The sequence below is a fragment of the Leuresthes tenuis genome, unplaced genomic scaffold (genome assembly GCF_036924035.1).
Source record: "Leuresthes tenuis unplaced genomic scaffold, fLeuTen1.0.hap1 SCAF_207, whole genome shotgun sequence".
NCBI lineage: Eukaryota > Metazoa > Chordata > Actinopteri > Atheriniformes > Atherinopsidae > Leuresthes > Leuresthes tenuis.
In genome coordinates, this window is record NW_027325561.1 from 1 (window position 1) to 26,827 (window position 26,827).

The 26,827-nt window shown below is 43.1% G+C and overlaps 5 non-coding genes and 3 pseudogenes across 5 annotated transcripts; 5 read left to right on the forward strand and 3 right to left on the reverse strand.

Moving 5' to 3' along the window:
• The first annotated feature begins 7,179 nt into the window (after nt 1-7,179).
• Nucleotides 7,180-7,367, forward strand: LOC140288054 (U2 spliceosomal RNA). The gene has a single exon (XR_011911961.1). It is a non-coding gene; the product is annotated as a U2 spliceosomal RNA (small nuclear RNA).
• A 2,513-nt stretch (nt 7,368-9,880) lies between these two features.
• On the forward strand, nt 9,881-10,089 carry LOC140288047 (U2 spliceosomal RNA; annotated as a pseudogene).
• A 2,513-nt stretch (nt 10,090-12,602) lies between these two features.
• LOC140288056 (U2 spliceosomal RNA) lies at nt 12,603-12,803 on the forward strand (annotated as a pseudogene).
• A 1,955-nt stretch (nt 12,804-14,758) lies between these two features.
• On the reverse strand, nt 14,759-14,926 carry LOC140288055 (U2 spliceosomal RNA; annotated as a pseudogene).
• A 275-nt stretch (nt 14,927-15,201) lies between these two features.
• LOC140288050 (U5 spliceosomal RNA) lies at nt 15,202-15,315 on the reverse strand. Its single transcript, XR_011911957.1, has one exon. It is a non-coding gene; the product is annotated as a U5 spliceosomal RNA (small nuclear RNA).
• A 397-nt stretch (nt 15,316-15,712) lies between these two features.
• LOC140288046 (U2 spliceosomal RNA) lies at nt 15,713-15,902 on the reverse strand. Its single transcript, XR_011911955.1, has one exon. It is a non-coding gene; the product is annotated as a U2 spliceosomal RNA (small nuclear RNA).
• Nucleotides 15,903-26,227: 10,325 nt separating this feature from the next.
• On the forward strand, nt 26,228-26,341 carry LOC140288049 (U5 spliceosomal RNA). Its single transcript, XR_011911956.1, has one exon. It is a non-coding gene; the product is annotated as a U5 spliceosomal RNA (small nuclear RNA).
• A 298-nt stretch (nt 26,342-26,639) lies between these two features.
• LOC140288053 (U2 spliceosomal RNA) lies at nt 26,640-26,827 on the forward strand. The gene has a single exon (XR_011911960.1). It is a non-coding gene; the product is annotated as a U2 spliceosomal RNA (small nuclear RNA).

The window sequence follows — 26,827 nt, forward strand, 5'->3', positions numbered from 1 at the left end:
GAACAAATAGTTAACTTTTGGTAGTATCATCATTTTAATGGTTGTAACTCTCCCCATAAGTGATATAGGTAAGGACTTCCAACGAGAGAGATCGTCCTCTACTCTCTTTAATAATTGCACATAATTTAGCTTTGTTAGCTCTGAGAGCCTGGAGGAAATGTTTATGCCTAAATATCTAATATTTCCTGACTGTAAAGTGATCGCAGGTATATTCTGGACCCTACAGTTAATGGGCAGAACTGTGGTCTTAGACCAATTGATAGAGTAGTCAAAAAGTGCTGAGAATTTATTTATGAGTGTGATCGTGTGAGTGAGAGACGTCTGTGAGTTCTGAAGGAAAAGTAATACATCATCAGCATAAAGACTTATTTTATGCTCAATATTTTGGGGTTGGATGTCTTTAATATTTCTATCTTGTCTGATAGCAGCTGCTAAAGGTTTGATGAAAATAGCAAAAAGTGAGGGAGAAAGTGAGCAACCCTGTCTTGTACTTCTCTGCAGACTGAAGCTTGGAGAAGTTTGATCATTTGTCCTGACACTTGCATTTGGGGAGTCAGTTATTTTCTTGTGAGGAGATAAGAGGCTTTAATAATAATATCTTGCAAGAGAGAACAACACAGTACAGAATACAGAGTTGCTCTGACCACTGAAGCAAAAACACACAGTTATATTGCCCGCTCATCACGTCATCTGTTTTTGGGTATAATTGATTGTTCTTCTAACTTTCCTCCCCAACCATCAGTTGAGGTTACCCAGACACACTCGTAAATACCAGCCTAACCCTGTCCCCCCTAAAGTGCACCTATCTCATTATAACAAGCCCACCATTGTAAAGAGGAATTTAAGAAAACAGGGCAGGGTGGTACCTTGCAGCTCGGTCATTTGCAGGTTATACACAGTAACACTCAATACAATGCATATAAGAATTATTTTCCATTACATTCCTCCCTTTTGATTATAATAATACCATTATATTAATCAACCCAAAAGAAACAAGGAAAATAATAACTTTATCTGTAAAACATCAGCCTGCATTTGCACACAACGTGAGTTTAAAATGCAGGCATCATAGTAATAAAGGGTCCAATGATAAACAATCAAAACATGAACAATTAAACATGATTATCTTCATCCCTCTCTAAGTCAGCGTCACTAGAGGAAAAATTTTGAAAGCAAGAAAGTTATTTGAGTCATTTGGTCTTTTTCACACTGTTGTTTAGATGGACTACATAAAAGGATGTCATCCACATACTGCAAAAGAGCAGAGCCTGTGGTTGATTGAAGTTAATCCAGACTAGCTTTGAGGGCAGCATTGTAAATAGTGGGACTTTCACAGTACCCCTGGCATAACCGGGTAAAAGTCCAAGATCTCCCTTCAAACTAAAAAGCAAACCAAAATGGGCTATCAGGGTGCACTGGCGACAAGTCAACCACTGAGAAAAACTGTGCATCTGATGTAATTTGAGACAAAATAGTGTGTGGGTTGGGCACAGTAGGAGCATGTGGCTGAACTGCAGCATTCACCGCTTGGAGGTCCTGTACAAAACGCCATTCATCTGGCTGGCCAGCATCTTTAATCTTTTTAACAGGAAACAATGGAGTAAGCACAGGTGAATTTTCAAAAGGAACAATAACGCTTGTTTTCTGAAAAGATTGAAAAACAGGTTTAATCCCTTTAATTGCTTCAGGCTTAAAAGGGTATTGTTTTTTACATGGACAAAAGTCTGATTTAGGGGTGACAATTACTGGTTCACAGCCTTTTATCAACCCCACATCATATTTGCTCTTAGCCCAAAGATCATTGGGCACTTCAGCCAACATGGGTATCGAAGACAAATCTGTTTCAGATAAAAAACATGCTTCAAAATGTGATTCTGTGGTAGGAATTAAGTCCACAGTTCTTTGACAATGCATTGTACTCAAAAATATTTTTTTGTATGCTGACAATCGTTCAGAAAACATCAAATTTGGATCAGCAGGTGAAACAGTCCACTCCATTTCTTTCTGACATGTAGCAACAAACTCTCCCACACCTTGTCACTGCCAGTGTGTACGTTTGGCCAAGGAAATGTGAGGGCGAGTACCACAAACATTAAAAAAATCGAAGTGCTCTGGAGTGAGCGACACAGCCAATAAAGTAGGCGCACATATTTTTTCACTTCTTCTCATAGTCATTGTCAGGCCCCAAAGAAATGTGTGATGTGCAGTGCAAATCAGCAGGTTGCATGAAATCAGAAAGGGGTGAAACTAACGCTTTTGCTTCTTCCACTAGTTGTTGTGAAAAAGGAGAGCTGGGAAGTTTCCACTCATAAGCATATGTAAGTGCCGATGAATCAAACTGCACTGCTGTGAAAACTTTGTCAGGCTGTAACATAACCTTAACACCCTCTGGTGTAGAAGTTAAAATAATGCCTAATTTACACATGAGATCACAGCCCATCAGGTTAATGGGACACAACTCTGATAACAAAAATGAGTGTTTGAAGGAGAGCTCATCGGGAGTGACAACACGCAATGGGCATTGTCATTTTCTCCTTCACAACCTGGCCTGATGCAGACATACAGTAAACGTGGTTTCCACTTAATTTTGGAGGACAATCAAACTCCCCTGACGTCACTACTGATGAACATAAGTTCCTATATTCTGAGAGAAATATCTTTGCTCTAGGACGGAAATAGCATGCAAAACTTTACTACGTGAATCACAGTCGGCAAGCGTTGCTTCACTACACAGAGCAGGAAAAATGTGTGAGTGTGTTTGTGCTATCACCCATTAGTGGAGGCTGCGCTGCCGTGTGACGTCCAGAACCTGCCTCCCACCCTCAGTCAGCCTTTTGCCCAATTTCATCACTTTTTAGCTGTGGACAGTCCTTCTTCCAGTGTCCAGTCTGGCCACAGTAAAAACAAATATTCGGATCATAGCTCTGGCGTGGCCCATTTTGACCTCCTCTCCCACACGTCCACGTCTTCGACTTCGGCCTCGTCCTCTGTTTACACCAACTGCGTAATACATGGTCATGGTTGCCAAATGCAGCTCCTTTTCACACTTGTCCCTTTTGGTTGTCTTACGCGTCTCAACTTGGTTCTGAGCATGGCGAGCATATCGGCGAACGTCAGCCAAACGAGGACCCTCACACCATCCCACGTAAATGTTCTTTACTTCAGTGGCGACATCTATATAATATTGTCTGGGTCCCGTTAAAACATGTATTTTTCCCATCTAATTCCTTGTTTGCTTTAAAACAAGTATTCCCCATTTTCTATCCCTTCAGTAGCCAACCAGTTTGTATGGAGTACACTGGAGCAACTTGACTGATCAGTAAAACACTGCTTTTGTTGTCACCGCAAGGCTTCCCCCGTCGGTTGTTTCACTGAGACACTACTGAGTAACTATAACTCAACACAGTTTATACACATAACATTCATATACATACTAACAAACAAACAAACAATAATTTATCGCAATTTTCTCATCTCTGTTTGAACGTACACCCAGGTAAATATTCCTGTAGTCTTCTCATACCGACTATGGACCCATTCATTGTTTAACTTCACTGTTTTGCAAATCCTAATTGAATATTACACATTGACATTGAACTTTACTGGATAAGCAGGTCTTCATTGCATTCAGCAGCCTATATGTGAGCATCTATGTGTAAGCTGTTCTTCCTTGCATTTATCAGCAGCAAGCAATTCTTCACTGCACATGCATATGTAAATAGTAAAACAATTCCAATGTGTTAGCGAAACCTTCTATATCACAGTGGTTTCTAAGGTCTATTTTAAGTTCTTTGCCATCAGTGAGATGACATTGTTTACAAAGTGTGTCAAATTATCACTGAAGATCTTTTCAGGAATTTCAAATCTAGAAATGAGTTATTTTACGCGTGATTTTGCTACAGAGAGTGCATCTGCTTGTGCACATGGAAATATTTCAGACCATTTGGTAAAAACCTCTGTTGTCACTGAGCAGAATCGTTTCCCTTAACATTTATTTAGTTCAATGAAATCTACACAATAATGAAATAATGAAATCCAAACAAATATGTTGAAAAAGATACACTGGCTTAGGGAATTATCTTCGTTTTGGTCTTAGATTGCCCTGTGGAATGTATTTTGCACATATTTGACCTGCTAGACAAAACTTTATTCATTTATTTATTCTAAAAAAAAAAATTCAATAATTAGTAAAACCATATGCTGTAAAAACCTTGTTCATTATTGCTTCAATCCCTCCTGTTGAGACATGACATGGTCCGTGGCTCAATACTGCAGCATATTTAAACAAATTCTTTGGCAGTATGGTTTTCCTTCCGGTCATTCATACGAGTCTATTGTAGATGGCAATTGAATAACATCTAATAATGCTAAAATATTTGTAGTTTATACATTTAGCTGTGGATGTCTACATACCTGTTTTTCCAATGCTGTGTTAACACATGTACAGTTGAGAAGGCATACTGACTGTCAGTGTAAACGTTAACAACCTTTTTGTTATTTAATTTACAAGCTTCAGTTAAAGCTACCAATTCGAGTAATTTTTTGGTAGTGGTTGTTTTAAGAAAACTTCAGTTTCTGTTACTACTGCAAATCCTGTAGCATTTGTGCCATCAGGGTTTTTTACTTGACCTGTTGAATAAATATAGTTATTTCTGCATTTTCATAACGTATATCAGTTAAGTCTGGCCTGGGTAAAACACTGATGGTTATTTCTGACATGCAATCATGAGGCTTTCCATCTGTGGGGTAGGTAGCAGTGTGGATGGATTAAGTGTAGCACATCTCTCGACAACAAGGTGTGGCTGTGAAAGAAAAACTGTTATGTAGGAGAGATGTCTGGTAAAGATATTTTGTTAAGTAACCATATCACAGCCACTGCATGAGGTACCTTAAGTGTTAATGGGTGAAATAACACCATTATTGTTGATGCCTGCACTGCCAATGGCTTCTGGCCATTGATTCAAAAGTACGATCTCGTCCCTTTTTCCCCCTTTCAGTGGACACTGCCCCCTAATTACCGCAATTCAGCAGGGGGTCTTTCTTTAGGAGTACTGGACTCCCCCGTGCACGGTTTCAGCTCCGACCCTGGAAAGCGGAAAAAACGTTGAGATCTGGTTTGAGGACCCAATTGTTGAGAAAAGTCTCTCAATGAGACTCAGAGTTGCTGGAGTCAGTTAATGCAAATGTTTAATCTTGCAGCAAGTTCAAGAATGTGTGTGTGAATGGGTGTATGTGTGCGAACGTGTGTGAGTTTGTGTATGTGAGAGTTTAATGAACCTGTTATCCACAGGCAGGTCTTAACTAGTATGGCACAGGTCCAGCCTGTCTCATCTTTTTTGGAAGGTCCAGCGCTCGGCCGTAACCCTTCTGTCTGTTTGGACTCTCACATACATTCGGTTAATCATAGAAAAACGAGAACAAAACTTTTTAGCCCCTTAAATTCATAAAACAGACATGGTGCAGTTATTTCCATTCTAGAAAATAAGAGTAATCACCACCATTCCTATAAATTCTGGATATTCTAACAATCTGAATCTTTTTTAAATGTTCGATGAAGCCCTTTGCTGTTCTGTTTAGAGACTCAGCTGATCATAAACCAAGTTTTGCTCTTGAACCAAGCTTCTAAACTCTTCACCTTTTTCATTTCTCAGTTAGTATTCACTTTAAAACTGATTAAAAGAAAAATTAAATGAATGCCTATCAACAAATGTGGGATCTAAACTCTAGTGCTTTCTCTAAAATAATTTCCTTTCTCAATTCAGAAATGTGTGTGTGTAAGTCACAACACCCGTGACACCAAAACGGCTTTCTTTTCTCTCTTTTCTCTACACTCTGCACTGTGAGCACACACACCAAATCAGAAAGGCTTTTTTCTCTCTTTTCTACATTATGGACTGTGGGGACACAAAACCGCTCTCTCTCTTTTTTTTTTTGATTGTGTGCCAGGGCGTTGTCTCACGTATTAGATTATGCTTAAGATACGAATGGGTTTATCAGTCACATCAGAATCAATACATACTGATCCTCCCGTAATAAAATGGTCGGATCTTATCAAACACACTTTGTTTCTTGTGACAAGTCAGCGAAACAGCGTATACACGTCAAGACACTGAATCAAGTTTGCCACAAGAACTCATAAGTTTGGCAGTATTGCTCTGCCGTCAGCAATCATACACCCATTTTATTTTCATGAGACATGTGCAGGCACCTGTTCATCTACTGTTCTATCACTATGAATTAGTTTATCTATTATCAATAAGGATACTTCTATAACTACTATCAAAGTATGTCCGGACTTCTTATGTTGTCAGTTGCTATATATGAATAAGTGGGTTGCTACTGAAAAGCATTAAGCATGTCACACAGCCCAAACATATAACATTTCAGGACACACCACACAGTTAACAACCACAGTGAAGCATGTCAAAGCCCAAACATGTAACATTCAACAGGACACTTACACAACACATTCAAATCAAACAGTCAGACAACATACAAGAACATATACCCCAGCCGGCATTGCTCCCTGCCTATTTTCCTACAACTCACTATGTGTGCGCACACCTTTATTCACAAACTCTTCAACTTATACTCTTTTACCGAAGCTGCTACAGCTCGATTGGCCAAATACCCTTAGATCCTATTTCGGTGAATTTGACATCTGCCTTGTATGTAACAGATTAGCGGTTTAGCAGTTCTAATTTAGTTTGAGTGAAGGAAATCATTTTATAGCAAAATCCAAAATCGTGAAGAACTCATGAAAGTAAGCTTATTCTCGGATTCTTGAAACTTTAGATTTGCTCTTTCTTTTACTGCAAAGTACAACGTTGAGCAGCACTAATGAGTTGTTTCTATTTTTGGCAGGCTTTACCTTTGCGGGTGAAGCCCTTTCTGTCTGTGCAAAAGAAATCTTGTTACTGTGCAGAGTGACTTCTCTGAGTAGAGTCGCCTTACTTGTTGCGACTGTGCCGATGTTCGAAGCTGGAGTGCAAAGTTGTTGCTTGAATGGTGCTCGCTGGAGCGTGTGGTAGTGTAAAGTTATACCATTTAAAAGGGCTGAAGAGTGCTCAGTGCAGCGGGTGGGCGGAGGTGCAAAGTGACACTATGGCCATAAAAGAGCACCGCTACAAGTGCGCATTGTGCCAGGAAGGGCCCTCGGACGTGAACCAGTGGACAGTTATCGCTTCTCGGCCTTTTGGCTAAGATCAAGTGTAGTATCTGTACTTATCAGTTTAATATGTGATATGTCTATGCAAGGACTACATATTAAATGGATTTTTATCAATAGGAGTTGAAAAAGGAGCTTGCTCCGTTCACTCCAAGCATCGACCCGGTACTGCAGTGCCGCTGGGAACGGTGCGCTCTCCTCTGCTCTTGTGAAAAAGCAAACAGCGGTGCAGGATGGAAGTTTCTTTAATCTGCTGAGAAAAGAGAGTGAATGCGAAGCAGACTTTAACACGGCTCTGGGAGCGAGCCGAGTGCGGGCTAACCAGGAGAATTGCTTGAAAGAAACGCGACACCGAATGAGCGGTCAGAACAAAGCCTCAATACGGTGTTCCTGTGGTGTTTTTATAAAATGCGGTGTAAAAAAAGGTGTGAATGCCCCATAGAAAACTAAAAGGTGGAGCGGAAGTGTTCGGCTGCAAGAAGGTGTGAATGTCCGACTATATTTGGTGAAAAGCAGGTGAAGCAAGGTCTGAATGCCCAACCTTACATCATCAAAAGCGAGATCAGAGGTTTTTGGCTGCAAGAAGGCCATAGTTTGCCAAAAGCGGGTAAGGTGCGAATGATCGGCTAAATATCAACAAAAGTGGGGGCGGAGGTCTTCGGATGCAAGTGGGTGTGAATATCCCACCATACAAGTATGGTGGAGAGGAAGCTGTGAATGGCCGACCATAGTTTGCAAAAAGCGGGTGAGAAAAGGTGCGAATGTCCAACCATACATGATCAAAACAGGGAGCGAATGGAAAGCTATAGGCCGATCACGTTGCTCTGTGTGGACTACAAAATTGTGGCTCGAGTCCTAGTTGGTCGTCTTCGGAAGGCTCTACCTCATGTAATCCATGAGGATCAGACGTGTGGGGTGGAGGGAAGGCTAATACAGTGGAATCTGGGATTGGTGAGGGACTGTATTCATTGGGTGGAGGAGCGGGGGATCAATATGAGTTTGGTGGGGTTAGATATGGAGAAAGCGTTTGACAGGGTGAACCACAGGTTTCTTTTTGCAGTTTTGGAGAGGATGGGATTTGGGCCCCGTTTTATAGAGTGGTTGGAGATCATGTACAAGGGGGTGGGGAGCAGAGTTATGGTGAACGGGCACTTGGGTACAGTGGTGGCACAGAGAACTGGGGTGAGGCAGGGATGCCCACTCTCCCCGCTGCTCTTTGTGGCTTACATGGAGCCGCTGGGTTCGGTGGTGCGGGGGGACCCGGGTGTGGTGGGTCTGCACCTTCCTGGAGCAGGTCCGGACAAGTTGACAGTGATGCAGTATGCGGATGACATGACCTTTTTTTTGACAACAGAGAGGTCGGTCACACGGCTGTTGAAAGTGGTGGAGAGTTTTTCAATAGTGTCGGGGGCCAAGGTGAACTTAGGGAAGTCCACCATTAAGTTTTTTGGACCATGGGCTGGTAGGGTGGGAGGCCTAGCTGGTCTGCCCCAGTGCCAGGGCCCAGTGAGAGTCCTGGGGGTAGAGTTTCAGGGAGAAGGGAGTGCAGCATTAAATTGGGGAAGGCGTCTGGCTGCAGCCCGTTCGCGGATGGGGCTGTGGAAATCCCGGCAACTTTCCTTAAGTGGTAGAGTGCTGGTTTTGAAGGCTGATATTTTGCCATTTTTGGTATACCTAGCGTATGTTTTTCCTTTACCTCCTCAATATAGGAGAAGTTTCATGAGAGATGTTTTTTCCTTTGTATGGGGGGGGTATGAATATGTGAGAAGGGAGTGGATGTACCAGGAAGTTCGGATGGGAGGGAGGGGTGTGCCGGACATCCCACTTAAGTTGGATGTGGTTTTCTTTTCCTTTTTGTGCAGGTCTGTGCAACAGACAAGTGGCCATCATTTTCAGGCACTTTTGCTGTTTTGGTTGTCATTCCCCTTCAGGAGATTGGTGTCCTGGGACAATAGAAGGCCAAAGGGGGATGTCTTACCCCCGTATTATAGGCAGGTGGTATGCTGGGGGAAAAAGCACCCAGAGTGTCAGGAGGGGGACCTGTGCTTCAGTCACCGGCGCCTGTACAGGGCTCTGGTGGAAAAAAGGGGGCTGGTGGGGGTGTATGGGGTGGGGCAACAAGGGTGGGTTTTCACACAGCAGAAAGGTCTCACAAACAGGGCGAGGGATATAAATTGGCTCGCCTTACACAGGAGGTTGCCAGTCAGGGAAGTTTTAAATAGACACGGGTTGACACGGGGGAGTTTGTGCCCAAGGGAGGGGTGTGGGGCTGATGAGACAATTGAGCATGTGTTTTGGGAATGTGGGTTTGCAACATAAGTGTGGGTTGAGTTGGTTCTTTTTTTTCCAAGATTGGGGTCTTTAAAGTATGACATGATAATGCTGGGCTTGGGTTTAAGGGGGAAAGGTAGGGAGGGTTTTCTGTTATGGTTGGTTCTGTCTATGGGAAAGGTGGCGCTGTGGGATGCAAGGACGGCGTTGATTAAAAACAATGTGGACTGGCAGGTGGGAAGGGTGGTGGCAAGGGTGAGGGCAGAGATTGGATGCATGAGAAGAATGGAGGAGGAAAAGTACGGGTATCACGCTGCAAGAGAGCGATGGAAGACTTTATTTTCATGAGCGGGTAGTGTTTCTTTGTGGTTGTTTCTTATGTTTGTATGGTTTTTGTGTCGGACATGTAAAGCATTACTTTGACTGTTTTGTCATGTTGTTCTAAATGTTTCTTGGAAGTTTTGTAATAAAAAAAAAAAAAAAAAAAAAAAAAAAAAAAATCTGTACTTATCAGTTTAATATGTGATATGTCTATGCAAGGACTACATATTAAATGGATTTTTATCAATAGGAGTTGAAAAAGGAGCTTGCTCCGTTCACTCCAAGCATCGACCCGGTACTGCAGTGCCGCTGGGAACGGTGCGCTCTCCTCTGCTCTTGTGAAAAAGCAAACAGCGGTGCAGGATGGAAGTTTCTTTAATCTGCTGAGAAAAGAGAGTGAATGCGAAGCAGACTTTAACACGGCTCTGGGAGCGAGCCGAGTGCGGGCTAACCAGGAGAATTGCTTGAAAGAAACGCGACACCGAATGAGCGGTCAGAACAAAGCCTCAATACGGTGTTCCTGTGGTGTTTTTATAAAATGCGGTGTAAAAAAAGGTGTGAATGCCCCATAGAAAACTAAAAGGTGGAGCGGAAGTGTTCGGCTGCAAGAAGGTGTGAATGTCCGACTATATTTGGTGAAAAGCAGGTGAAGCAAGGTCTGAATGCCCAACCTTACATCATCAAAAGCGAGATCAGAGGTTTTTGGCTGCAAGAAGGCCATAGTTTGCCAAAAGCGGGTAAGGTGCGAATGATCGGCTAAATATCAACAAAAGTGGGGGCGGAGGTCTTCGGATGCAAGTGGGTGTGAATATCCCACCATACAAGTATGGTGGAGAGGAAGCTGTGAATGGCCGACCATAGTTTGCAAAAAGCGGGTGAGAAAAGGTGCGAATGTCCAACCATACATGATCAAAACAGGGAGCGAATGGAAAGCTATAGGCCGATCACGTTGCTCTGTGTGGACTACAAAATTGTGGCTCGAGTCCTAGTTGGTCGTCTTCGGAAGGCTCTACCTCATGTAATCCATGAGGATCAGACGTGTGGGGTGGAGGGAAGGCTAATACAGTGGAATCTGGGATTGGTGAGGGACTGTATTCATTGGGTGGAGGAGCGGGGGATCAATATGAGTTTGGTGGGGTTAGATATGGAGAAAGCGTTTGACAGGGTGAACCACAGGTTTCTTTTTGCAGTTTTGGAGAGGATGGGATTTGGGCCCCGTTTTATAGAGTGGTTGGAGATCATGTACAAGGGGGTGGGGAGCAGAGTTATGGTGAACGGGCACTTGGGTACAGTGGTGGCACAGAGAACTGGGGTGAGGCAGGGATGCCCACTCTCCCCGCTGCTCTTTGTGGCTTACATGGAGCCGCTGGGTTCGGTGGTGCGGGGGGACCCGGGTGTGGTGGGTCTGCACCTTCCTGGAGCAGGTCCGGACAAGTTGACAGTGATGCAGTATGCGGATGACATGACCTTTTTTTTGACAACAGAGAGGTCGGTCACACGGCTGTTGAAAGTGGTGGAGAGTTTTTCAATAGTGTCGGGGGCCAAGGTGAACTTAGGGAAGTCCACCATTAAGTTTTTTGGACCATGGGCTGGTAGGGTGGGAGGCCTAGCTGGTCTGCCCCAGTGCCAGGGCCCAGTGAGAGTCCTGGGGGTAGAGTTTCAGGGAGAAGGGAGTGCAGCATTAAATTGGGGAAGGCGTCTGGCTGCAGCCCGTTCGCGGATGGGGCTGTGGAAATCCCGGCAACTTTCCTTAAGTGGTAGAGTGCTGGTTTTGAAGGCTGATATTTTGCCATTTTTGGTATACCTAGCGTATGTTTTTCCTTTACCTCCTCAATATAGGAGAAGTTTCATGAGAGATGTTTTTTCCTTTGTATGGGGGGGGTATGAATATGTGAGAAGGGAGTGGATGTACCAGGAAGTTCGGATGGGAGGGAGGGGTGTGCCGGACATCCCACTTAAGTTGGATGTGGTTTTCTTTTCCTTTTTGTGCAGGTCTGTGCAACAGACCAGTGGCCATCATTTTCAGGCACTTTTGCTGTTTTGGTTGTCATTCCCCTTCAGGAGATTGGTGTTATGGGACAATCGAAAGCCAAAGGGGGATGTCTTACCCCCGTATTATAGGCAGGTGGTATGCTGGGGGAAAAAGCACCCAGAGTGTCAGGAGGGGGACCTGTGCTTCAGTCACCGGCGCCTGTACAGGGCTCTGGTGGAAAAAAGGGGGCCGGTGGGGGTGTATGGGGTGGGGCAACAAGGGTGGGTTTTCACACAGCAGAAAGGTCTCACAAACAGGGCGAGGGATATAAATTGGCTCGCCTTACACAGGAGGTTGCCAGTCAGGGAAGTTTTAAATAGACACGGGTTGACACGGGGGAGTTTGTGCCCAAGGGAGGGGTGTGGGGCTGATGAGACAATTGAGCATGTGTTTTGGGAATGTGGGTTTGCAACAAAAGTGTGGGTTGAGTTGGTTCTTTTTTTTCCAAGATTGGGGTCTTTAAAGTATGACATGATAATGCTGGGCTTGGGTTTAAGGGGGAAAGGTAGGGAGGGTTTTCTGTTATGGTTGGTTCTGTCTATGGGAAAGGTGGCGCTGTGGGATGCAAGGACGGCGTTGATTAAAAACAATGTGGACTGGCAGGTGGGAAGGGTGGTGGCAAGGGTGAGGGCAGAGATTGGACGCATGAGAAGAATGGAGGAGGAAAAGTACGGGTATCACGCTGCAAGAGAGCGATGGAAGACTTTATTTTCATGAGCGGGTAGTGTTTCTTTGTGGTTGTTTCTTATGTTTGTATGGTTTTTGTGTCGGACATGTAAAGCATTGCTTTGATTGGTTTGTCATGTTGTTCTAAATGTTTCTTGGAAGTTTTGTAATAAAAAAAAAAAAAAAAAAAAATCTGTTCTTATCAGTTTAATGTCTGATATGTCCTCTATGCGAGGACTACATATTAAATGGATTTTTATCAATAGGAGTTGAAAAAGGAGCTTGCTCCATTCACTCCAAGCATCGACCCGGTACTGCAGTGCCGCTGGGAACGGTGCGCTCTCCTCTGCTCTTGTGAAAAAGCAAACAGCGGTGCAGGATGGAAGTTTCTTTTAATCTGCTGAGAAAAGAGAGTGAATGCAAAGCAGACTTTAACACGGCTCTGGGAGCGAGCCGAGTGCGGGCTAACCAGGAGAATTGCTTGAAAGAAACGCGACACCGAATGAGCGGTCAGAACAAAGCCTCAATACGGTGTTCCTGTGGTGTTTTTATAAAATGCGGTGTAAAAAAAGGTGTGAATGCCCCATAGAAAACTAAAAGGTGGAGCGGAAGTGTTCGGCTGCAAGAAGGTGTGAATGTCCGACTATATTTGGTGAAAAGCAGGTGAAGCAAGGTCTGAATGCCCAACCTTACATCATCAAAAGCGAGATCAGAGGTTTTTGGCTGCAAGAAGGCCATAGTTTGCCAAAAGCGGGTAAGGTGCGAATGATCGGCTAAATATCAACAAAAGTGGGGGCGGAGGTCTTCAGATGCAAGTGGGTGTGAATATCCCACCATACAAGTATGGTGGAGAGGAAGCTGTGAATGGCCGACCATAGTTTGCAAAAAGCGGGTGAGAAAAGGTGCGAATGTCCAACCATACATGATCAAAACAGGGAGCGGAGGTGTTTGGCTGCGACAAGGTGTGAATGTCCACCCATAATTAATGAAAAGCGGGCAACAAGTAGGTTCGAATGCCCAACCATACATCATCAAAAGCAGGAGTGGATGTGTTCGGCTACAAGAAGGTTTGAATGTCCGAGCATAGTTTGTAAAAAGCGGGTAAGAAAAGGTTCGAATGCCCGAACATACACCATCAAAAGAGGGAGCGGAGGTGTTCCGCTGTAAGACGGTGTGAATGTCCGACCATAGTTGGTAAAAAGTGGGTATGAAAAGGTTCGAATGCCCAAATTCGGCTGCAAAAAACTGTGTTCGACTGCAAAAAGGTGTGAATGTTCGACTAAATTTTGTAAAAAGCGGGTAAGACAAGGTGCGAATGCCTGACAATGTATGATCAAAAGCGGGAGCGGAGGTGTTCAGCTGCAAGAAGGTCTAAATGTCCATTTTTAATTAATAGAAAACATGAAAGAAAATTTTCGAAAATCAATTCGCACATGATCATAAGTGGGAGAGGAGGTGTTCAGCTGCAAGAAGGTGTGAATGTCCTACCATAATTGCTGAAAAATGTGTTAGAAACGGTAAGAATGCCGGACCATACATCATCAAAAGAGGGAGCGGAGGTGTTCCGCTGTAAGACGGTGTGAATGTCCGACCATAATTGGTAAAAAGCGGGTAAGAAAAGGTTAAAATACCCGACTGTACACAATCAATAGCGGGAGCGGAGTTGTTCAGCTACAAGAAGGTGTGAAAGTCCGACCATGGTTTGTAAAACGCGGGTAAGACAAGGTGCGAATGCCCGACAATGTATGATCAAAAGAGGGAGCGTAGGTGTTCGGCTGCAAGGTCTGAATTTCCAACCATAATTTGTAAACACCGTTGAAGAAAAGCCTCGAAAGCCCGACTATACACCATCAAAAGCGGGAGCAGAGGTGTTCAGCTGCACACAATCAGGTTTTTGCAAATTATGATCTGACATTCACACATGCTTTTGATGATGTATGGTTGGGCATTCGCACCTTTTTTTACCCATTTTTCAGGAATTATGGGTGGACATTCACACCTTCTTGCAGCTGAACACCTCCTCTCCCACTTATGATCATGTGCGGTTGGATATTCGAAAATTTTCTTTCATGTTTTCTAGCAATTATTGATGGAAATTCAGACCTTCTTGCAGCTGAACCCCTCTGCTCCCGCTTTTGATGGTGTATAGTCGGGCTTTCGAGCCTTTTCTTCCCCGGTTTTTACAAATTATGGTTGGAAATTCAGACCTTCTTGCAGCTGAACCCCTCTGCTCCCGCTTTTGATGGTGTATTGTCGGGCATTCGCACCTTTTCTTACCCGCTATTTACAAAAAATGGTCGGCCATTCACACCTTCTTGTAGATGCTTGGAGTGAACGGAGCAAGCTCCTTTTTCAACTCCTATTGATAAAAATCCATTTAATATGTAGTCCTTGCATAGACATATCACATATTAAACTGATAAGTACAGATACTACACTTGATCTTAGCCAAAAGGCCGAGAAGCGATAACTGTCCACTGGTTCACGTCCGAGGGCCCTTCCTGGCACAATGCGCACTTGTAGCGGTGTTCTTTTTATGGCCATAGTGTCACTTTGCACCTCCACCCACCCGCTGCACTGAGCACTCTTCAACCCTTTTAAATGGTATAACTTTACACTACCGCACGCTCCAGCGAGCACCATTCAAGCAACATCGGCACAGTCGCAACAAGTAAGGTGACTCTACTCAGAGAAGTCACTCTGCACAGTAACAAGATTTCTTTTGCACAGACAGAAAGGGCTTCACCCGCAAAGGTAAAGCCTGCCAAAAATAGAAACAATTCATTAGTGCTGCTCTCCACGGAAGTCTTTAGTAAAAGGCGAAAGACTTGTACATTATGAAGAGAAACCAGTGTACTGCTGGGCAGGGCATCAGGCTAGTTGGCATAGCCACCTTCCCCATGGTGAGCTTTGCTTGGTTGAGACGCTTGCTCCCCCCCCTTGCTCCTCGGCTGACCAAGTAGGAACAATCGGGCCCTATTCGATGGCTGCCTTGTCTTTTACTCTGTGCAAAAGACAAGGCAGCCACAAACAACACGGGAACACCGTATTGAGGCTTTGATCTGACTGCTCATTCGGTGTCGCGTTTCTTTCAAGCAATTCTCCCGGTTAGCCCGCACTCGGCTCGCTCCCAGAGCCGCGTTAAAGTCTGCTTCGCATTCACTCTCTTTTATCAGCAGATTAAAAGAAAGTTTCATCTTAGGCTCCCTGAAACTTCCATCCTGCACCGCTGTTTGCTTTTTCACAAGAGCAGCGGAGAGCGCACCGTTCCCAGCGGCACTGCAGTACCGGGTCGATGCTTGGAGTGAACGGAGCAAGCTCCTTTTTCAACTCCTATTGATACAAATCCATTTAATATGTAGTCTCGCATAGAGGACATATCAGACATTAAACTGATAAGAACAGATACTACACTTGATCTTAGCCAAAAGGCCGAGAAGCGATAACTGTCCACTGGTTCACGTCCGAGGGCCCTTCCTGGCACAATGCGCACTTGTAGCGGTGTTCTTTTTATGGCCATAGTGTCACTTTGCACCTCCGCCCACCCGCTGCACTGAGCACTCTTCAGCCCTTTTAAATGGTATAACTTTACACTACCACACGCTCCAGCGAGCACCATTCAAGCAACAACTTTGCACTCCAGCTTCGAACGTCGGCACAGTCGCAACAAGTAAGGCGACTCTACTCAGAGAAGTCACTCTGCACAGTAACAAGATTTCTTTTGCACAGACAGAAAGGGCTTCATTCGCAAAGGTAAAGCCTGCCAAAAATAGAAACAACTCATTAGTGCTGCTCAACGTTGTACTTTGCAGTAAAAGAAAGAACAAATCTAAAGTTTCAGGAATCCGAGAATAAGCTTACTTTCATGAGTTCTTCACGATTTCGGATTTTGCTATAAAATGAATTCCTTCACTCAAACTAAATTAAAACTGCTAAACCGCTAATCTGTTACATACAAGGCAGATGTCAAATTCACCGAAATAGGATCTAAGGGTATTTGGCCAATCGAGCTGTAGCAGCTTCGGTAAAAGAGTATAAGTTGAAGAGTTTGTGAATAAAGGTGTGCGCACACATAGTGAGTTGTAGGAAAATAGGCAGGGAGCAATGCCGGCTGGGGTATAGGTTCTTGTATGTTGTCTGACTGTTTGATTTGAATGTGTTGTGTAAGTGTCCTGTTGAATGTTACATGTTTGGGCTTTGACATGCTTCACTGTGGTTGTTAACTGTGTGGTGTGTCCTGAAATGTTATATGTTTGGGCTGTGTGACATGCTTAATGCTTTTCAGTAGCAACCCACTTATTCATATATAGCAACTGACAACATAAGAAGTCCGGACATACTTTGATAGTAGTTGTAGAAGTATCCTTATTGATAATAGATAAACTAATTCATAGTGATAGAACAGTAGATGAACAGGTGCCTGCACATGTCTCATGAAAATAAAATGGGTGTATGATTGCTGACGGCAGAGCAATACTGCCAAACTTATGAGTTCTTGTGGCAAACTTGATTCAGTGTCTTGACGTGTATACGCTGTTTGGCTGACTTTTCACAAGAAACAAAGTGTGTTTGATAAGATCCGACCATTTTATTACGGTAGGATCAGTATGTATGGATTCTGATGTGACTGATAAACCCATTCGTATCTTAAGCATAATCTAATACGTGAGACAACGCCCTGGCACACAATCAAAAAAAAAAAAAGAGAGAGCGGTTTTGTGTCCCCACAGTCCATAATGTAGAAAAGAGAGAAAAAAGCCTTTCTGATTTGTTGTGTGTGCTCACAGTGCAGAGTGTAGAGAAAAGAGAGAAAAGAAAGCCGTTTTGGTGTCACGGGTGTTGTGACTTACACACACACATTTCTGAATTGAGAAAGGAAATTATTTTAGAGGAAGCACTAGAGTTTAGATCCCACATTTGTTGATAGGCATTCATTTAATTTTTCTTTTAATCAGTTTTAAAGTGAATACTAACTGAGAAATGAAAAAGGTGAAGAGTTTAGAAGCTTGGTTCAAGAGCAAAACTTGGTTTATGATCAGCTGAGTCTCTAAACAGAACAGCAAAGGGCTTCATCGAACATTTAAAAAAGATTCAGATTGTTAGAATATCCAGAATTTATAGGAATGGTGGTGATTACTCTTATTTTCTAGAATGGAAATAACTGCACCATATCTGTTTTATGAATTTAAGGGGCTAAAAAGTTTTGTTCTCGTTTTTCTATGATTAACCGAATGTATGTGAGAGTCCAAACAGACAGAAGGGTTACGGCCGAGCGCTGAACCTTCCAAAAAAGATGAGACAGGCTGGACCCGTGCCATACTAGTTAAGACCTGCCTGTGGATAACAGGTTCTTTAAACTCTCACACACACAAACTCACACACGTTCGCACACATACACCCATACACACACACATTCTTGAACTTGCTGCACTAGAATTGTAGTCTGAATACCTTTATGCCAAACAGATTTGCTTTGCCAAGGGAAGTTTTATAAATGTTTATTGTTTATGTTTACAATATATAAACTAGCAGAATAATTAATTCATCCTCCTTGTCCCTCCCACCCCAGAGAGGGCAGCCAGAGACTGGCTGCAATAGGCATCCCCGCTACCTGGGACCCAACACAGGGCAGGAGGGCCTGATGTCCACCAGGCTCGGGGCCTGCAGTCACCATATTCCGGGAGCTACTGTACCCCCAGAAGGAACCCATCCCGCCCCACCCCACTCAACCCAACCCCATCCCGGAGGACCTCTACAAAAACAAACAAACAACAACAAAAATCAAACAAACAAACAAACAAATCACCCGGTTACACCAGTCGCAGCAGCCCGGGCCTGAGACCCACCATCACCCAGAACCCCCCAGGCCCCCCCCAACTGGGGAAAAGCACACCCCCATACAGACCCCCTCCTCCTCACCGCACGCCCCAACACCCTAAAAAAAACAACCACCTGCGGACACCTTGGAGTTCCCAGAGCAACAAGGCCGGCACCAGGACCTGCACCAACCCACGCATACTGTGGCATGTCCAGGGCAACCCAGACCCCCCAGGCACAGGCAGGGCCCCGCCCCGGGCGCAAGGCAGCGGCAAGCCACCAGGTCCAGGCCCAGCTCCACCACCCACGCCAGAGCGGCCCGGTCACCCGGTACAGAGCCAGCAGCCACCACCCCAAGGCCCCTAAGGGACCCCGCCCCACACCGCAAGACAGCCCCACCCGCAAGCCCCCAAAACTGCCCTCCAAGCCCGACACACAGTCCCCCCCAACAATGACCAACCCGGTCCCCACGACCCGAGAGACCACCAGACGCCCGAAGCCACACAGCCCCCCCCAGCACACACCCAACCGCCCAGAGCGATTTCTAAACTGGTTAATACACAGATTGTTCTTCGCTTTCCAGTTCATGAGAATAGTTTTCTTTGCTATACATAACACTGTGAGGATCATGTGTGCTAAGCTAAATTCCACGTTGATGTTGTCTAAGTCACCCAGTATGCACAGTGTGGGGCATGCAGGAATGCTACACTTTAGCCATGTTGACAGGTCCGCACAGACTTCAAGCCAGAACTTCTGGACAGGCGCACAAAACCACAAAGCGTGTGCATAATCATCAGGTGTGTTATCTGTGCAATGTGAGCAGATGTTTGAGTGTGTTAGACCCATCCTGAACATCCTTTGTCCTGTATAGTGTGTTCTATGAAGAATTTTGTATTGTATGAGCTGTAAATTAGGATTTTGAGTCATTCTGAAGGTGTTCAAACATATTTGTGGCCAGAAGCTATGACTAGAACTGATGGATAAATCTGCCTCCCATTTTGAGGACGGTAGAGACATTGTGTCATCTATCTTAGACAATAATTTATATATTTTTGATAGTAGTTTTGGGGTGCAGATGCTTAGAAATTCTGCTACCCTAATTGGGAGTTGTAAGTCTGGTTGGTGGAGGATATATTTCTTTGTTATTATAGACTTAAGTTGTTGATATTCTAGGAATTTATTGCTGCCTATCTCATGTTGTGATATGAGCTCATCAAATGAAATAAAATGTCCATTTTGGATTATATGTTCCAGATGTTTGATTCCTTTGATCTTCCATAGAGTAAAGTTTAGCATTTTTTTGTTTTGCAGGATGTCAGGATTGTTCCAGATGGGTGTAAGCTTACACGGGACAAGTGAAGACTTTGTTATTTTAAGAAATTCCCACCAGGCTGTCAGAGAGGTGCTGATGTTAATGCTTTTGAAACATTTGTGATTTTTTACGTTTTGACTAATAAGTGGCAGGTCAGAGATTTACAGATTATCACACAATGCTTGTTCTATATTTATCCATGTTCATCTATTGGGCTAGGTTTAAACCATTTTGATATATACCGTAACCTATTGGCTAAGGAATAGTGCTGAAAATTAGGTAAATCTAATCCACCACTGTCCTTGGTCTTCTGTAGGGTTTTTAAACTAATACGCGGTGGTTTGTTTTTCCACAGAAATTTGGAGATGCATGAATCTAGTGACTTAAACCAAGTAGCAGGTTGGTTTTATGGGGATCATTGAGAACAAATAGTTAACTTTTGGTAGTATCATCATTTTAATGGTTGTAACTCTCCCCATAAGTGATATAGGTAAGGACTTCCAACGAGAGAGATTGTCCTCTACTGTCTTTAATAATTGCACATAAATTAGCTTTGTTAGCTCTGAGAGCCTGGAGGAAATGTTTATGCCTAAATATCTAATATTTCCTGACTGTAAAGTGATCGCAGGTATATTCTGGACCCTACAGTTAATGGGCAGAACTGTGGTCTTAGACCAATTGATAGAGTAGTCAGAAAGTGCTGAGAATTTATTTATGAGTGTGATCGTGTGAGTGAGAGACGTCTGTGAGTTCTGAAGGAAAAGTAATACATCATCAGCATAAAGACTTATTTTATGCTCAATATTTTGGGGTTGGATGTCTTTAATATTTCTATCTTGTCTGATAGCAGCTGCTAAAGGTTTGATGAAAATAGCAAAAAGTGAGGGAGAAAGTGAGCAACCCTGTCTTGTACTTCTCTGCAGACTGAAGCTTGGAGAAGTTTGATCATTTGTCCTGACACTTGCATTTGGGGAGTCAGTTATTTTCTTGTGAGGAGATAAGAGGCTTTAATAATAATATCTTGCAAGAGAGAACAACACAGTACAGAATACAGAGTTGCTCTGACCACTGAAGCAAAAACACACAGTTATATTGCCCGCTCATCACGTCATCTGTTTTTGGGTATAATTGATTGTTCTTCTAACTTTCCTCCCCAACCATCAGTTGAGGTTACCCAGACACACTCGTAAATACCAGCCTAACCCTGTCCCCCCTAAAGTGCACCTATCTCATTATAACAAGCCCACCATTGTAAAGAGGAATTTAAGAAAACAGGGCAGGGTGGTACCTTGCAGCTCGGTCATTTGCAGGTTATACACAGTAACACTCAATACAATGCATATAAGAATTATTTTCCATTACATTCCTCCCTTTTGATTATAATAATACCATTATATTAATCAACCCAAAAGAAACAAGGAAAATAATAACTTTATCTGTAAAACATCAGCCTGCATTTGCACACAACGTGAGTTTAAAATGCAGGCATCATAGTAATAAAGGGTCCAATGATAAACAATCAAAACATGAACAATTAAACATGATTATCTTCATCCCTCTCTAAGTCAGCGTCACTAGAGGAAAAATTTTGAAAGCAAGAAAGTTATTTGAGTCATTTGGTCTTTTTCACACTGTTGTTTAGATGGACTACATAAAAGGATGTCATCCACATACTGCAAAAGAGCAGAGCCTGTGGTTGATTGAAGTTAATCCAGACTAGCTTTGAGGGCAGCATTGTAAATAGTGGGACTTTCACAGTACCCCTGGCATAACCGGGTAAAAGTCCAAGATCTCCCTTCAAACTAAAAAGCAAACCAAAATGGGCTATCAGGGTGCACTGGCGACAAGTCAACCACTGAGAAAAACTGTGCATCTGATGTAATTTGAGACAAAATAGTGTGTGGGTTGGGCACAGTAGGAGCATGTGGCTGAACTGCAGCATTCACCGCTTGGAGGTCCTGTACAAAACGCCATTCATCTGGCTGGCCAGCATCTTTAATCTTTTTAACAGGAAACAATGGAGTAAGCACAGGTGAATTTTCAAAAGGAACAATAACGCCTGTTTTCTGAAAAGATTGAAAAACAGGTTTAATCCCTTTAATTGCTTCAGGCTTAAAAGGGTATTGTTTTTTACATGGACAAAAGTCTGATTTAGGGGTGACAATTACTGGTTCACAGCCTTTTATCAACCCCACATCATATTTGCTCTTAGCCCAAAGATCATTGGGCACTTCAGCCAACATGGGTATCGAAGACAAATCTGTTTCAGATAAAAAACATGCTTCAAAATGTGATTCTGTGGTAGGAATTAAGTCCACAGTTCTTTGACAATGCATTGTACTCAAAAATATTTTTTTGTATGCTGACAATCGTTCAGAAAACATCAAATTTGGATCAGCAGGTGAAACAGTCCACTCCATTTCTTTCTGACATGTAGCAACAAACTCTCCCACACCTTGTCACTGCCAGTGTGTACGTTTGGCCAAGGAAATGTGAGGGCGAGTACCACAAACATTAAAAAAATCGAAGTGCTCTGGAGTGAGCGACACAGCCAATAAAGTAGGCGCACATATTTTTTCACTTCTTCTCATTCTTCTTCATTGTCAGGCCCCAAAGAAATGTGTGATGTGCAGTGCAAATCAGTAGGTTGCATGAAATCAGAAAGGGGTGAAACTAACGCTTTTGCTTCTTCCACTAGTTGTTGTGAAAAAGGAGAGCTGGGAAGTTTCCACTCATAAGCATATGTAAGTGCCGATGAATCAAACTGCACTGCTGTGAAAACTTTGTCAGGCTGTAACATAACCTTAACACCCTCTGGTGTAGAAGTTAAAATAATGCCTAATTTACACATGAGATCACAGCCCATCAGGTTAATGGGACACAACTCTGATAACAAAAATGAGTGTTTGAAGGAGAGCTCATCGGGAGTGACAACACGCAATGGGCATTGTCATTTTCTCCTTCACAACCTGGCCTGATGCAGACATACAGTAAACGTGGTTTCCACTTAACTTTGGAGGACAATCAAACTCCCCTGACGTCACTACTGATGAACATAAGTTCCTATATTCTGAGAGAAATATCTTTGCTCTAGGACGGAAATAGCATGCAAAACTTTACTACGTGAATCACAGTCGGCAAGCGTTGCTTCACTACACAGAGCAGGAAAAATGTGTGAGTGTGTTTGTGCTATCACCCATTAGTGGAAGCTCCGCTGCCGTGTGACGTCCAGAACCTGCCTCCCACCCTCAGTCAGCCTTTTGCCCAATTTCATCACTTTTTAGCTGTGGACAGTCCTTCTTCCAGTGTCCAGTCTGGCCACAGTAAAAACAAATATTCGGATCATAGCTCTGGCGTGGCCCATTTTGACCTCCTCTCCCACACGTCCACGTCTTCGACTTCGGCCTCGTCCTCTGTTTACACCAACTGCATAATACATGGTCATGGTTGCCAAATGCAGCTCCTTTTCACACTTGTCCCTTTTGGTTGTCTTACGCGTCTCAACTTGGTTCTGAGCATGGCGAGCATATCGGCGAACGTCAGCCAAACGAGGACCCTCACACCATCCCACGTAAATGTTCTTTACTTCAGTGGCGACATCTATATAATATTGTCTGGGTCCCGTTAAAACATGTATTTTTCCCATCTAATTCCTTGTTTGCTTTAAAACAAGTATTCCCCATTTTCTATCCCTTCAGTAGCCAACCAGTTTGTATGGAGTACACTGGAGCAACTTGACTGATCAGTAAAACACTGCTTTTGTTGTCACCGCAAGGCTTCCCCCGTCGGTTGTTTCACTGAGACACTACTGAGTAACTATAACTCAACACAGTTTATACACATAACATTCATATACATACTAACAAACAAACAAACAATAATTTATCGCAATTTTCTCATCTCTGTTTGAACGTACACCCAGGTAAATATTCCTGTAGTCTTCTCATACCGACTATGGACCCATTCATTGTTTAACTTCACTGTTTTGCAAATCCTAATTGAATATTACACATTGACATTGAACTTTACTGGATAAGCAGGTCTTCATTGCATTCAGCAGCCTATATGTGAGCATCTATGTGTAAGCTGTTCTTCTTTGCATTTATCAGCAGCAAGCAATTCTTCACTGCACATGCATATGTAAATAGTAAAACATTTCCAATGTGTTAGCGAAACCTTCTATATCACAGTGGTTTCTAAGGTCTATTTTAAGTTCTTTGCCATCAGTGAGATGACATTGTTTACAAAGTGTGTCAAATTATCACTGAAGATCTTTTCAGGAATTTCAAATCTAGAAATGAGTTATTTTACGCGTGATTTTGCTACTGAGAGTGCATCTGCTTGTGCACATGGAAATATTTCAGACCATTTGGTAAAAACCTCTGTTGTCACTGAGCAGAATCGTTTCCCTTAACATTTATTTAGTTCAATGAAATCTACACAATAATGAAATAATGAAATCCAAACAAATATGTTGAAAAAGATACACTGGCTTAGGGAATTATCTTCGTTTTGGTCTTAGATTGCCCTGTGGAATGTATTTTGCACATATTTGACCTGCTAGACAAAACTTTATTAATTTATTTATTCTAAAAAAAAAATTCAATAATTAGTAAAACCATATGCTGTAAAAACCTGGTTCATTATTGCTTCCATCCCTCCTGTTGAGACATGACATGGTCCGTGGCTCAATACTGCAGCATATTTAAACAAATTCTTTGGCAGTATGGTTTTCCTTCCGGTCATTCATACGAGTCTATTGTAGATGGCAATTGAATAACATCTAATAATGCTAAAATATTTGTAGTTTATACATTTAGCTGTGGATGTCTACATACCTGTTTTTCCAATGCTGTGTTAACACATGTACAGTTGAGAAGGCATACTGACTGTCAGTGTAAAGGTTAACAACCTTTTTGTTATTTAATTTACAAGCTTCAGTTAAAGCTACCAATTCGAGTAATTTTTTGGTAGTGGTTGTTTTAAGAAAACTTCAGTTTCTGTTACTACTGCAAATCCTGTAGCATTTGTGCCATCAGGGTTTTTTGCTTGACCTGTTGAATAAATATAGTTATTTCTGCATTTTCATAACGTATATCAGTTAAGTCTGGCCTGGGTAAAACACTGATGGTTATTTCTGACATGCAATCATGAGGCTTTCCATCTGTGGGGTAGGTAGCAGTGTGGATGGATTAAGTGTAGCACATCTCTCGACAACAAGGTGTGGCTGTGAAAGAAGAACTGTTATGTAGGAGAGATGTCTGGTAAAGATATTTTGTTAAGTAACCATATCACAGCCACTGCATGAGGTACCTTAAGTGTTAATGGGTGAAATAACACCATTATTGTTGATGCCTGCACTGCCAATGGCTTCTGGCCATTGATTCAAAAGTACGATCTCGTCCCTTTTTCCCCCTTTCAGTGGACACTGGCCCCTAATTACCGCAATTCAGCAGGGGGTCTTTCATTAGGAGTACTGGACTCCCCCGTGCACGGTTTCAGCTCCGACCCTGGAAAGCGGAAAAAACGTTGAGATCTGGTTTGAGAACCCAATTGTTGAGAAAAGTCTCTCAATGAGACTCAGAGTTGCTGGAGTCAGTTAATGCAAATGTTTAATCTTGCAGCAAGTTCAAGAATGTGTGTGTGAATGGGTGTATGTGTGCGAACGTGTGTGAGTTTGTGTATGTGAGAGTTTAATGAACCTGTTATCCACAGGCAGGTCTTAACTAGTATGGCACAGGTCCAGCCTGTCTCATCTTTTTTGGAAGGTCCAGCGCTCGGCCGTAACCCTTCTGTCTGTTTGGACTCTCACATACATTCGGTTAATCATAGAAAAACGAGAACAAAACTTTTTAGCCCCTTAAATTCATAAAACAGACATGGTGCAGTTATTTCCATTCTAGAAAATAAGAGTAATCACCACCATTCCTATAAATTCTGGATATTCTAACAATCTGAATCTTTTTTAAATGTTCGATGAAGCCCTTTGCTGTTCTGTTTAGAGACTCAGCTGATCATAAACCAAGTTTTGCTCTTGAACCAAGCTTCTAAACTCTTCACCTTTTTCATTTCTCAGTTAGTATTCACTTTAAAACTGATTAAAAGATAAATTAAATGAATGCCTATCAACAAATGTGGGATCTAAACTCTAGTGCTTTCTCTAAAATAATTTCCTTTCTCAATTCAGAAATGTGTGTGTGTAAGTCACAACATCCGTGACACCAAAACGGCTTTCTTTTCTCTCTTTTCTCTACACTCTGCACTGTGAGCACACACACCAAATCAGAAAGGCTTTTTTCTCTCTTTTCTACATTATGGACTGTGGGGACACAAAACCGCTCTCTCTCTTTTTTTTTTTGATTGTGTGCCAGGGCGTTGTCTCACGTATTAGATTATGCTTAAGATACGAATGAGCAGTCAGAACAAAGCCTCAATACGGTGTTCCCGTGTTGTTTGTGGCTGCCTTGTCTTTTGCACAGATTAAAAGACAAGGCAGCCATCGAATAGGGCCTGATTGTTCCTACTTGGTCAGCCGAGGAGCAAGGGGGGGGGGCAAGCGTCTCAACCAAGCAAAGCTCACCATGGGGAAGGTGGCTATGCCAACTAGGCTGATGCCCTGCTCCTGCAGTGATGGATAATCATACACTGGTTTCTCTTCATAATGTACAAGTCTTTCGCCTTTTGCTAAAGACTTCCGTGGAGAGCAGCACTAATGAGTTGTTTCTATTTTTGGCAGGCTTTAACTTTGCGGGTGAAGCCCTTTCTGTCTGTGCAAAAGAAATCTTGTTACTGTGCAGAGTGACTTCTCTGAGTAGAGTCGCCTTACTTGTTGCGACTGTGCCGATGTTTGAAGCTGGAGTGCAAAGTTGTTGCTTGAATGGTGCTCGCTGGAGCGTGTGGTAGTGTAAAGTTATACCATTTAAAAGGGCTGAAGAGTGCTCAGTGCAGCGGGTGGGCGGAGGTGCAAAGTGACACTATGGCCATAAAAAGAACACCGCTACAAGTGCGCATTGTGCCAGGAAGGGCCCTCGGACGTGAACCAGTGGACAGATATCGCTTCTCGGCCTTTTGGCTAAGATCAAGTGTAGTATCTGTTCTTATCAGTTTAATATGTGATATGTCTATGCAAGGACTACATATTAAATGGATTTTTATCAATAGGAGTTGAAAAAGGAGCTTGCTCCGTTCACTCCAAGCATCGACCCGGTACTGCAGTGCCGCTGGGAACGGTGCGCTCTCC